Source organism: Leopardus geoffroyi, chromosome A3 (assembly GCF_018350155.1).
Source record: "Leopardus geoffroyi isolate Oge1 chromosome A3, O.geoffroyi_Oge1_pat1.0, whole genome shotgun sequence".
Classification (NCBI taxonomy): domain Eukaryota; kingdom Metazoa; phylum Chordata; class Mammalia; order Carnivora; family Felidae; genus Leopardus; species Leopardus geoffroyi.
Window position 1 is genome coordinate 9,400,855 of NC_059336.1, and position 11,719 is coordinate 9,412,573.

The following is an 11,719-nucleotide window of genomic DNA, read 5'->3' on the forward strand; positions in this document are numbered from 1 at the left end:
TAAAACAGGGATTGTTTTTTAAGTTTATTTATTTATTTTGAGAGAGAGGGAGAGAGAATCCCAAGGAGGCTCTGCACGGAAAGTGCCCTGGCGTGGGGCTCGAACTCATGAACCGTGAGATCATGACCTGAGCTGAAACCAAGAGTCAGATGCTCAACCAACTGAGCCACCAGGTGTCCAAATAGGGATCTTAATAGTAACTCCCTGATAGCCTTGCGGTGAGCATTAGGTGAGATATTTCAAGAAAAGCTCTGAGTAAACATTCAGTAAATCTTAACTGTCATTATTATTAGTATTTTTATAATCATTTTGATACTTTCTAGAAGGACGGGGAGACATGAGGGAAGTTTCCAGAAGCAGTCTCTAAAACTAACTGTGCCAGTTTTCCCCAGATCTGACTATCATCCTAACACTCAAAGGTCTCCATGGTAATTTAAAAATGAACCTTGAGAGGGAGAGAGAAAAGTTATTTCAAAATATTTTCTATGAAGTAGTGATATGAGTGTGCAAGGAAAGATTTACTTGAAGGATATTGTTGACGCTTTTTGTAATTTATTTTTAAACTAGGATAAAGCACTTAGCTAAGCAGAAAAGGACTCTCAACGCCAGATATTTGAGTAGTATCTGTGGCGGAGCAGTTATACGCACGATATACAATCGCTTCATAGTCATGGACTCTTTACTTGAACAGACTGACGCGTTGCTCGCATAATGGACGTGCTGCATACAATGAGCACCAGGCACTGTTATTTCTCTCACCCTCGCACCTCAGAACAGGGCATCCGAAGTGTAGGTGAACACAGACCGTTTAGGAAATAACTGGTCTGACCCAGTAGTGAAAGTAGCCATTTTGGCAACAGCGAGAGAGGGGTTACTCAGGTGACAGGAGACAATGAGGCTAAAATGTGAATGTAAGATTTCCCCTGTTGTCAACCTGTCAGCATAGGAAATAAAGAAAAATTACAAACACAATCCCAACCTTTTTGATGCTCGTCTCTTCAGATTCAGTAAAAAAAAAAAAAAAAAAAAGCCTTCTGTCCCATCAGTTTAACTAAAGTAAAGCAACTGAGTTAGGAAGGTTTCCTCTGTTTTGTTTTTTTGGTTTTGTTTGTTTGTTTGTTTGTTTTCCTTCTGGTTTTATTACGTCTATATCAGGGGTTAGCCCATTATGGCCTGCGGGCCAAATCAAGCCTGTTTTTTATAAATCAGGTTTGGGGAACACGCCCGTGCCCATTCTTTTATGTGTTGTCCACACCTGCTTTTGTGTGGCCATGGCGGACTTGAACGGTCGTGCCGAGAACTTAAGACTAACAAAGCCTAATGTGTTTCCGTCTGGCCCTTCACGGAAAATGTTCACTGGCCCCTGATCTGTTGTCATAGGACGATCAAGGTCATTCCCTTTTCTTTGTATGAAGTCCTTACCTGACATAACGGTGCCTCTGGAATAAGTCTAAATTGTAAGCATGGTCGGAAAGATCTACAAACTACCGTCTCTCTACCAAGTTCACTTCATCATCCCTCTCCCACCCCTTAATGCTTTCTACTCCAGACACACGAGACTTCCAGTTCCTCTGAGAAACCTTCACTCCTGTCCCTTTGTATATGTTCTTTCTTCTACCTAGAACATTCTTCCCCACCTTCCCTCACTTTCTTTACCAAGGTTGCTATGTTTGTTTTGTTTTGTTTTGTTTTTGTGTTCTTGGCTGGCAAGGTCTTAAATTGCTCCATTCCCTCTATTTATTCAGGTATGAGTTCTGCTTGACCCTCTCTTGCGGATTGAATGTTCCTTGAGTGGTGATTGTGGAGCTGTGGATTTATTTTTGGTGAGAATTGGGAGCAGAAGCATTTGGGCAGCTGCTCTTGTGAGCACAGACACTCCATATTTTCCCCTGCTGCTCTGACTCAAGTGCCTCCATTTTCCGCTCTCGGCTGCATGTACATACCTCCCTGGCTGCTGCCTGGTTCAAAATGGTGGGCTGTACGAGTCAACCATTCGGGCCTGGCATGCCAGTGAATTATCTTTCACTCTCCCACCTCTGCCTTTCCCATCTCGGGGCATGGAGCATTCTAATGGAAATCCAGTACCAAGAACAGACTATTTCTTATCCTTAAGTGAGATTACATAGTCCCTTTCTTAAAAAAAAAAAAAAAAAGTTTTCTACCATTTCTAGAAATTTAATGCAGAAAGATAGGGCCTGTAGCATTTCCTCAGCCTGTCAACTTGAGAGAGAAGATATTGTTTATCATGTCTCTCCTGCTAGACTATAACCTCCATAAAGGTGTGAACCACCACATCTGTCCTTTATACCATTGTAGAATTGGCAGCTATTACAAAATCTAAAAGATGGCAGGTGCTCAATAAATATTTATTGAATGACAAAAAAGGAGAGTGGCAGATTATTGGTACCTTGTGTTCATTACCAGAAGAATCAGCCACCCACAACACGACTGAGCCTAGAGCCCAGTTTTACAAGATCAGGAAGGAGCAAAGATTCTTAACCAAAATCTCCTTATGCTTTCAATTCCCATCCATGTCTATCTTTGTTGTAATAGGAAGAGGGTCTCTGGCTTTTAACAGGTGTTCAAGTACCAGTAAGCAATTGAATGACAATCTTTAGGTAAAATCATGAGGGAAGTAAAGGTATACTCATGTCCCCCTTTCATGACTTTCCCATGACTTTGTAGTAGTGTGAATATCCTTATGTTGATCCCGTTTCAATCAGTGACAAACCAACTCAACTCTCCCCAAGATACACATTGAAGCCCCAAGGAAGCATGTTAATATTGACAACACTATTTCCCCCCATCTTCACAACCACCCTTCAAAACTTGTCTTGTATTCCATTCTCTTGAGCCTCTGTTCTCAGCTAAATAATCCTCTAACACTAATCTCGTGTTTTCCTAGATTGTGAATCAGTGTTGCAACACTGGATGATATCTAGGCAGTAGATTTGTGGACGCAATTTACCTTAAAAGGAACACATTTATATGATGACAAAATGCATAACCAGCCATATCACTGGAGCATCAACCCCTTAAGGTATGGCTTCAAATTCAAGTAAGTTTATTTGACTTTAAATAGCCGTAGAAGAAACTTAGACAAAAATATTGAGGGGCGGCTAGTATAAGAGGCATGTGCATACAGGGAAAATAAAATTGGAAAGTAGTTTTCAAAGGACTGGAGCCTTGGAAATACCTCACTAATCATGTTGCCATAATAAAATGATCTCACCACTTAATGCCATACACTTCCCAACTACAAAGTAATATTTTTTCTCTGGGACGTTTCTAGAGTCCTTGTTTTATCCAAAATATATGACTCTGTCCCATGCAACAGTCAGAGCAAATTCAGATGAGCAGCATTTGCCCCTCTACAGATGTTTTTTTTTTTTTTTTTCTCTGCAACCTCTTGACTGGCCCGAGGCTGGTATCTTTTCCCAAAATGCCAGGCTCAGGTATAAATCAGCGGGGCTATAAAAGGTCATCAAGTTGTATCACCTCCCTTCATGCATATTTAAAACCCATCTAGGACACATGATTATCCATTTTCTTCTGAAAGAGCTATGGGTATCGAGATAGGCCCTCTCCCTTGTCATTTCTGTGGTTTTTCAGGACATGCTACTGATCCAACATCTCTGGTGGCACGGGGAAAGGCACTTTATCCCGTGCTAATGAGTGTAAGTTTGTTCTGACAAACCCATATCCTCTTACATGATCTTTTTCATGTTTAGCAAAGCCAAATACTTAAAAAAAGGGGGGAAAAAGCACTCAGCTTGACTCCAGCTTCAGCTTTAATGTGTAAAGAGCTTGGAAATCACCATCCCCACCCTTGCGGCAAGAAAGAAATGGACAAATTGAAAACCAACCAATGTTTTGGACCCATCAGAGAACTGACTTCACAGGACAAACCTATCACCATAAAATCTGCAGAGACAGGCAAATGCAGAGTCAAAGATGAAACCTGCTTACCCCCCAAGCAAAAGCTGTGGGAGCCCCAAACTGGTAGGAAACCTTAAATGGTACTTTTGATGATTTGCCAGAGGCTGAGTATAGAGGGTGAGACATCCTGGGGTTCCAGCCTTAGCGGGAAGGCCACACTGTCATGGGCTTTACTTCTAAGAACGAAATCAAGATGTCTCCTGGCCCTGGCAGGGGGAGGAGAACAACAATCACTGTGAAACAAGCCCAGGAAGTCCTTCATAACAATGGCTTTCTCTCCAGGAGAAAAGATTTGCCAGAACCCTGTCCCAGCAAGGGATTGGGAATCCCTCCTGCTTGAGCCTGCTCCAGCCCGCTGACAAAATTGGAATGATTTGAGTGACAAAATGAGTAAAGTAATATTGGATTATAACCCCAAGGATAAAATAATATCCATTCTGATAAATACATGAGTGGGTGGATTAGTATACACACACATACCCACATCCACACATTCATGGGGAAGAATTAACCTGCCTCATGTGCAGAACAACTCCAACTCACTTAAGTAGATAGATACTCTGCCCTCAAGGAGGTAAAGCAAAGCTCCTCACTCCTTGGGCATGGGCTACGCAGAGCAACTTCTCTCCGAAGAATACAGTATGGAGAGCGGGGAGGGAATAACTTTGGAGCCAAGAAACCTGGCCAACACTACCTCAGCCAAGGGTGCAAGGTTAACATCAGTGGCATTAAGTCAGGCCGGTGGTGCGTACCCTTGACTTGAGATAAATGTAGCACTTCACCTCCGTGGCTCTTCCTCCCCCGCACACAAAACACGTCTCATCCCGAGAAAAACATTAAACAAATCTCAACGGGAGGACATTCTGCAAAGTTACCCAACCCATCTTTCTCGAAACTGCCAGGGTTATCGACAGCCAGCCAAGTCTGAGAAACTGTCACAGCTAAGAGAAACCGAAGGAGACACGGCAACGAGGTGTAACATGGAATCCCGGCTAGGATTCTGGAGTAGAGAAGGACATTAGGTAAAAAAACAAAACAAAACAAAACAAAAAAACAAAACAAGGGAACCTGAATAAGCTGGATAAACTAACAAAACTACAGTATTGTAGTTAACAATACTGTATCAATAACGGTTCATTAATTGTGACAAATACACTAATGTAAGATGATAGTAAGGAGAGAAACTGGTGTGGGGTCTATATGGGAACACTCTGTACTATCTTTACAACTTTTCCAGAAAAGTTAATTTTATTCTAAAATAAAAAAGCTTATTTAAACACACACACACACACACACACACACACACACACACACACAACACTCCCTTTACCCTAGAATCAGCAGCCAATATCTGATAAAAGCAAGTGTCTTATAGTATCAGGCACAACTGGACTTATCATATCCTACCTCATTGCTCATTTTCTGGTTCTTTCTGCAGACTCCAGCTCCTGACCCTAGTTCTGTCTTTTGTTTATAGTTCAAGGAAGGAGGCACCTAGGACAGATACAATATTCTACTTGCTCTATATTTGGGGATGTCTGGTCTGATGTCTCCCCCCAGCTCTCCATCAGAATTCTGTGCGGAAGAAGACACTTAAAATGATTATTAGCACAGTGAGGTAGAGCGTATCTGATTCATTAAGGCTCCAAGTCCAGTAATCCTTCCGGAATGCAGTTTTCCAGTCGAAGCTGTGTTGGGGAGCATGGACATTAGAGGGCCGACTCTCCCAACCCTCAAAAAAAATTGCTGAGGGAAAGGAAGAAAGGAGGGTGGGGGTGGAGGGGAGGGGGGTGGGAGTGGGGAAACCAGTTTCCCGTAAGGCAAGGCTGGTAGTTTCCATGATGGTGTTCTGTGCCCATTTATACTTTGGACATTCTCAACAAAACATAAAAGCCTAAACATGTTTCTTTAGGGCAGAACTTCTCAGATCTTTTGATATGCTGATACAAGGAATATCTAATATGGAGATATAGAAGGCAACAGTTCCTAAACTTATTTAATTATGGATTTTTTTGTTGGTGGAGGTGGGGCGACATACCTATTAGCATCATGAGGTTTAACAAAAAGAGAGTTTCAAAAGCACTGTCTTAGAGGCCTAAATGACCCTGTGTCCCAGTTACAATATCATCACCAAATATTTGAATGTAAGTCACGTGTAAGACCATGGCACAGGCGTAAGCCTGCTTCTCAGGAGCTACGGAAGTGGATTCTCCCGCCTTGCTCCAATTCCTCCCATGAAGGGTAGATATTCTAAGGGTCAGGTCAGGCAAAGCCGGTGCACAAATTACTTAGTTGTCTTCACTTCATCACGGAAGTCGGCTGGAGATAGAAAAGGTGCAGTTAAATCCCCGAAAGCACCTTCCTGTCCATTGCTGCTGTTTTCCTAATGCTTCTTGGCCCTTTCCTGTCCAACGTGCAGCTGGCCTCCTCCAATGTGCCCTGGCTCCTCTACTCAGTTCTGTACCTCATTTGCAAATGGATGTTCCAATATTTACGTCCAACGCTTAGAGAGGGGACCCACGGCCCGTGCAAGCAGACGTGGTTAAGTAGACTGCTGCGAAGCCTCACCGCGACTGACACCTTTGCTCTCTCGGCTTAGTCAGGGACCAGCTGTACTTCTGATGCCCTTAAGGGCTGTGAACGTAAGACGGCAAATGTTCTGTGATACACCATCTTTCTGCTTGGCCTTCCCCGCCTCGCGCCACCCCCAACCATTTCCAAGGGCTTCGTTTTACTCACATTTACGAAGTTAACTCAATTTGTGCTTCCTAATGGACATTGGAAACTTTGTCTAACAAAGCGATTTCCCTTGTGATTGACAATGCATTCTCAATACTATCTAGGCACAAGAGAGAATAGAAATACTTCTCTATATTAATAATATAGGGAAATCTAAGGCAGAATCTAGACGTAAACTAATAAATTACTATTTTATTGTATGCCCTTTAAACCCTTTAAAATAAATTGGATTGGAATCTCGTCTTTTAGGACAATAATTGTTATTGTCCCCCATTGTGCAGAAGGAAGGGAGTCTACAAAAAGTCTATGAGACTTGCCAGCGTGATCCAGCTGTTTTAGACTTAGGTCATTGAACATCAAAAATGGCTGCCTCCCCAAAACAGTGACTTCAACACATTGTGCTGGGAAAACTGGATGGCTACCTGTACGAAGATGAAATTGAAAGAAGATGAAACTAGACCACTTTCTTACACCATACACAAAAATAAACTCAAAATGGATCAGAGACCTAAATGTGAGACCTGAAATCATAACATTTCTAGAAGAAAACATAGACAGTAATACCTTTGACATCAGCTGTAGACACATCTTTCTAGATGTGTCTTCTTTAGCAAGGGATACAAAAGCAAATTTAAACTATTGGGATTACAACAAAATAAAAATCATTGCCCTGTGAAGGAAACCATCAACAAAACCAAAAAGACAACCTTCTGAATGAGAGAAGATACCTGCAAATCACATATCTGATAAAGCGTTAATATTCAAAATCTGTAAAGAACTTATACAACTCAACACCAAAAAACCAAATAATCCATTTGAAAAGGGGGCAGAAGACATGAATAGACACTTTTCCAAAGAAGACATCCAGATGGCCAACAGACACATGAAAGGATGCTCAACATCACTCATCATGGGGAAATGCAAATCAAAACAACAATGAGATAACGCCTCACACCTGTCAGAATGGCTATTAGCAAAAAGACAAGAAACGACAAGTGTTGGTAAGGATGTGGAGAAAAAGGAACCCCGTGTGCTACTGGTGGGAATGCAAGCTGGTGTAGCCACTGTGGAAAACATTATGGAGGCTCCTCAAAAAATTAAAAATAGAACCATATGATCCAGTAATGTCACTACTGGATATTTATCCAAATAAAACAAAAACACTAATTCAAAAAAATAAATGGACTTCTAGTTTTATTGCAGCCGTATTTATAATAGCCAATATATGGAAGCAACCCAAGTGTCCATCAATAGACAAATGGATAAGGCAGATAGTGTGTGTGTGCGCGTGTGTGTGTATACCCACACGCGCGCACGCACACAATGAAATACTACTCCGCCATGAAAGAGAATGAAATCTTGCCATTTGCAACAACATGGATGGATCTAGAGGCTTTGGTGCTAAGTGAAATCAGTCCATCAGAGAAAGACAAATTATTATTTGATGTCACTCATTTAATACTCATGTATTAACAGTGCACTTTTGATGAGCACTGAGTCATGTTTAGAACTGTTGAATCACTATATTGCGCACCTGAAACTAACATACCAGTATATGTTCATTATACCTAAACTTTAAAATTAAATAACAATTTTTTTTTTAAATAGCTGCCTCCCTATAGGTGCTTTTGTATGCCTCTCTGGGGGTTCTGGCAAACAGCATGCTTCATAGAACAGCACCTTTCGAACTGGGTGGGGACAATTAACACATATTTTGTGGTTCTTTTTTTAAAGGAATACATACTATTTTTTCCCCTTCCCTTCCCCCATGGGCATTGAGGAGGGCACCTGTTGGGGTGAGCACTGGGCGTTGTATGTAAGTGATGAATCATGGGAACCTACCCCCAAAACCAAGAGCACACGTTTATAGACACTGTATGCTAGTTAACTTGATGATCAATTGTATATAAAATAAATAAATAAGAAAATGCATTCAGCTTTAAATGAGAAACATAAATGAGGGAATGCATAAATATCTAAACACTGACAACACGATCACTTTATTACTCTCTGATTTCCAGTGTTCTCAAAGTATGTTGCTGCTTCTTGGGACTGATTTCTAAGTGACATGCAGGTGACCAATGCAAAATGACAGCACTTCCCTGATTTACTAACGCACATTAAGAGGATTTCTGGCGTTGATTTTCTCTGCCCATCAGATCTTCTGGACTATCATCCTCTGAGACTTCGGTTCGTGGCCTGCTGCGGAAGGGCTCAAAAGACAGCACATTCTGGAGTTCTGATTTCACTCCAATTGGAAGGATGTGGTAATGAAATCTTTTCTTTTTTTATTTTCTTTTTTAGCCTCTTCTATGCCCATCATGGGGCTCGAACTCACGGCCCCGAGCTCAAGAGTCGCATGCTCTGCCGACTGAGCCAGCCAGGCTCTCCTGCAATCATTGCTGCTAAGCTGTTTCAGGTGTATTAAATCAGCATATTGACGAACTCCTGTTTTGTCTGAACGGGGCTTGTCATGGTAAACTAATTTCAGTGTCTGTGCGTCAGGAAGAACCGAGCTTTCTCAGGATGATTTTAAGAATGAATTATTTAGGTTTTGTTTCTACTTCATAATCTCTACAGATTAGTGCATTAGTGCAGATTTGCAAATGTGTCTAATTATCGTTCTTGGTAACACCAAGCATCACATTCTTCAATGTGTTCATTCCAATCTGTGGGAAGGATTGCTGGGCTAGGGCCTCTGTAGGTAAGAAAAAACTTCGTAGGGCCAATTTACTAATAAAACTTGGCATGATGCTTGCTGCAAAGATGCTTCCTGTCAAGGGCTTAATCAGGGAGAATAGTCTTGCTCACTGTTGCATCCGGGAAAGTCATTCCATGTGACTTCAGGGACTACTCTCTGGTTAATTCAAGAGCTAAGCTGAAAGAGAACCCTTCTAGAAAAGTACTCGAAGGGCTGGGGACTGCTTATTGAGGCTGTTTTTCACTAGTTCCACATCAGTGAAACTTCAAGGCAGAATTAGAGAAACTGTTCTAGATTGAAGTTTTAGGGGGAGCTGGCTGATCATCTTCAACCTCTCCACATCATCTACACATAGCCCTGACCAGTTCAAACTTCAACCTGAAGGCCAGCCATAGAGCAGCTGCTGCTGAATGGACGCTCAATACTTAATGTGTGGTACTCAGACCAGTAGCATTGGAATCACCTGGAAGCTTGTTAGAAAAACACAATCTCAAACCTCATCCCAGACATACGGAATGAGAATCTACATTTGAACAAGATCTCCACGTTACCATAAGCACGTTAAAACTTGAAAAGCATTAGTTTGGAGCATTTACCCCAAGAGATGTCCAAGAAGATTCACTGGGGAATATAAACAATGTAAGAATGTATTTATCTTTGTAAACTAGTATAACCTCTATTTTGTGAATTTTAGTAATGTGTGTAATATTGTAGAGTAGAACATGAATTAGCCTCATAAATAACACATATTGGCTCCAATGCTCAAAATTTGCTATTATAATCAAAATGCTTACCTTGTACTAGTCTTCCCTGGAGCGTGGTCTGCAGACTACCTTCCTTCATGAGGATCGTCTGAAGGGTGCAAATCAACCATTTAGATCCCTGGGCTCCAGCTGGACTCACTGAAACTATCTCTGTGGGGTGGGCATCAAAAATCACATTCCAGGGGCCCCTGGGGGTTCAGTTGGTTAAGCATCCGACTTCAGCTCAGGTCATGATTTCATGGTTCCTGAGTTCAGTTTGAGCCCCACATTGGGGAGTGAAGAGCCTTCTTGGGATTCTCTCTGCCTCTTACTCTCTGCCCCTCCCCCACTCATGCTCACTCTCAAATTAAAAAAAAAAAAAACAACTTTAAAAACAAAAACAAAAAATAAAGTTTGAAACAAAATCGCATTCCAAGCAATTTTCACTGACAATTCTACTTTGTACTAAAATTTGAGAACCATCATGTTAGACCTCCGTTGGAGTGTGATGTTAGACGATGTTTATTTGCTCCCCAAACTTAATTACCACATCCATTGTTTTTTACTTCACCTGACACCCCACCACCAAGGTTTTAATTATCTTTTTATGACACTTATATCATTTGTATATCTTTATATTGTGTCATTAAGCCATTTAATAAAAAATACTGCTACTATGATCTTAGAATATGTTTTAGGCTCTTTAGATATATGTCATCAACAACAACAACAACAACAAAAACCCACAAGAATATCTCTACATACCTTCTTTCTCTAGAATTAGTTGATATCAGCGTTTGTGAACTTTCCTTCCATCCTCCAAGACTGACAGAGACGATAGCCAAGACCGATAGGAACTCAGAAACCAACAGTGGTCAGGAGGTTATTCACACAGGTATCATTTATTAACATTCTTCTCCACTGTAGTGAGGGACCACTGTGGATTCTACAGGTGTCTTAAATTTGAAGTTAACTCTAACCCCATCCCTTATTTGCAGGGAGGCCCAAGAAATAATTTTAGCCAAAGTCACATACCCCTCAACACACTCCTGATTTTCTCATTTGTTTCCCACAAAATTTCCCACAAAATTTAAATTTTTTTGAAATATTTATTCATTTTGAGAGGGGGGGTAGGGGCAGAGAGAGGGAGACACAGAATCTGAAGCAGGATCCAGACTCCAAGCTGTCGGCATACAGCCCAACACAAGGCTCGAACTCACGGACCATGAGATCATGACCCGAGCTGAAGTTGGACGCTTACCCACTGAGCCACCCAGGTGTACCTATTTCCCACCAAATTTAACGAGCATGCATACCGTAAGCCAACTCTTCATGTGCTCCCACCGTGCACTGGACACACACAGATAAGTAAGGTGCATTGAAGTGCGGTATGAAAGTCACACAACCAGTTAAATATATTACAATGTGTAAAATGAAAATAAAATGAATTTAAGGCAAAAACCTATGGGAATAGTCAATGAGAGAGGAATTCCTTCTTTCTCGGCAAGGTTGAAGTGGGGGGGGGGGGAAGGAAGGCCACCCGGCACTTGCTAGGCTAAGCTTGAAGGATGAATGGAATTTCACTGGTAAAGAAAGG

The 11,719-nt window shown here is 41.5% G+C and overlaps 1 long non-coding RNA gene across 1 annotated transcript in view; it reads right to left on the reverse strand.

Annotated features, from left to right (window-relative positions):
• The window catches only part of LOC123579994, a 55,325-nt gene extending 44,288 nt beyond the window's left edge, over window positions 1-11,037 (reverse strand). Inside the window, exons 1-2 of the long non-coding RNA XR_006703057.1 lie at window positions 10,888-11,037; window positions 10,174-10,231 (exon numbers count right to left, since the gene is read on the reverse strand). This is a non-coding gene — a long non-coding RNA (uncharacterized LOC123579994). The remainder of the gene's footprint in view (window positions 1-10,173; window positions 10,232-10,887) is intronic.
• Window positions 11,038-11,719: the final 682 nt, after the last annotated feature.